Raw genomic sequence first — 1,748 nt, 5'->3', positions numbered from 1 at the left:
TATTTTTCGACCCATTTTAATGGAATAATGTGATTGATTTAATCTTCGGGTCATGAACACAACCCACGTATGTGGCTTCTCAGGCACTACTGATTATCTGTTTGTATTTTTCCTAAATGCATACATTTTTGAAATTTATAAATACTGTACTATATATTTGTATATATACTCTTATATATAAAAAATAATAGTGCATATAATTTTTAAAACCACATAGGTTTTTAAAAGCTGGTAATAACAAGAAAACACCCAAGATTCTTGCTGTCAAATTTCAACTATTTTCCCTAGTTCTTATGGTATTTCTCTTCATATTTCTAAATAACATGCCCTTTCTACTCTTTATCATTTTAGACATTATCTTTTGACTTCCTGTTACAATAGATGGAAATTTCTCTCTGTTACCCTTCCCCTCCCACATTTTCATCTCCTCCCATTCTACCAATAGGGAACATCACAATCTTTTTAAACCTTATTATGACTATATCAATATTACCCACTGCTGAGCTCATATATGTTCCCCTTCTTGTAAAACTGTTTGTTCTTCTGGAGTTCATTGTCTCGTTTTGTTCCCTTGCTGAGTTTTCTGTGTACCCATATTTAGTTGTTTTTCCCCAAGTGCACCATCAGCTCCACCAGAAGCCCAGGATATTACTTTCCGAATGCTCAAAAGCATTAATAAATAAAAAATTTTATTTTTCTTCCTAGAGCCCTACCTTCTAGAACCATCTGGTTTCCTGTCCCAATCTGGGCTGATTGCTTTCTCAGCCTGCTGCATGGCTGTCATCTAGGGACCTCCCTTGGCCATACTCGATGGTGTTATCAAGGTTCTCTGTCTCTCTCTGCATGGCCTGGGTCTACCTGGTATCATGCTTCATACAGTAAGATGGATGCAACCATTGTGGCCAAAGAACCTCCCTAAATAGCAATACTAGGGAAAAGTGACTTCTAATGTCCATATTATAACTCCAAGGAATGCTCCAGTTGGCTCTGTGTGGGTCACTGTTCCCTTCTTGACCAGGAGAGATGGGGGTGCTCTGATGGCCCCTGTAATTGGCATCCCCTTTAAGAAGACATGGAACCAGGGAGGGGTGGGTGTTCCCCAAAAGAAGGGGCTGAACACTGCAGGGCTGAACCCAGAAGAGACGAGTGTACAAGCACTAACTTAGGAGCCAGGGACCAGTGTTCTACTCTTGGTTGCACCTTGGTATTAGTTTGTTTCTGTTGCTTATAACAGAATACCAGAAACGAGGTAATTTACAAGAAGATGAAATTTATTTCTTATAGTTCAGAGGCTGGGAAATCCTAGCCCAGGGGGCATATCTGGTGAGGGCTTTATTCTTAGTGGGAAGTCTCTATAGGATCCTGTAGTGACCAGGGAGTCAAATGGTGAGAGTAATTGAGGAAGAGAGAGCTAACCTCCTTACCTGCACTAATTTAAAGCCATCTGAACCATGCCCATGACTCCATGAATGGCTCAATCCATTTACAAGGGCGTGGTCTTCACAATCTAATCACCTCCCAAAGGCCCCACCTTTAAATACCATAATTGCATTTCCCGCCCTGTCAGCACTGTTACAATGGAGATCAAGTTTCCAACACATGCATTTTTGGGGGACACATTTACCCATAGCACACCTGCCAAATAGTTGCATGACCTTAGGAAAATTGATTGGCCTCTTGGCCTCAACATCCAATTCTTTTGAAGGAGAGATCTAGACTTGAGTTTGTAATATAACCCAAAATTCTAA

The sequence above is a fragment of the Galeopterus variegatus genome, unplaced genomic scaffold (assembly GCF_000696425.1).
Source record: "Galeopterus variegatus unplaced genomic scaffold, G_variegatus-3.0.2 Scaffold3269, whole genome shotgun sequence".
NCBI lineage: Eukaryota > Metazoa > Chordata > Mammalia > Dermoptera > Cynocephalidae > Galeopterus > Galeopterus variegatus.
This window is presented reverse-complemented; position numbering follows the sequence as displayed.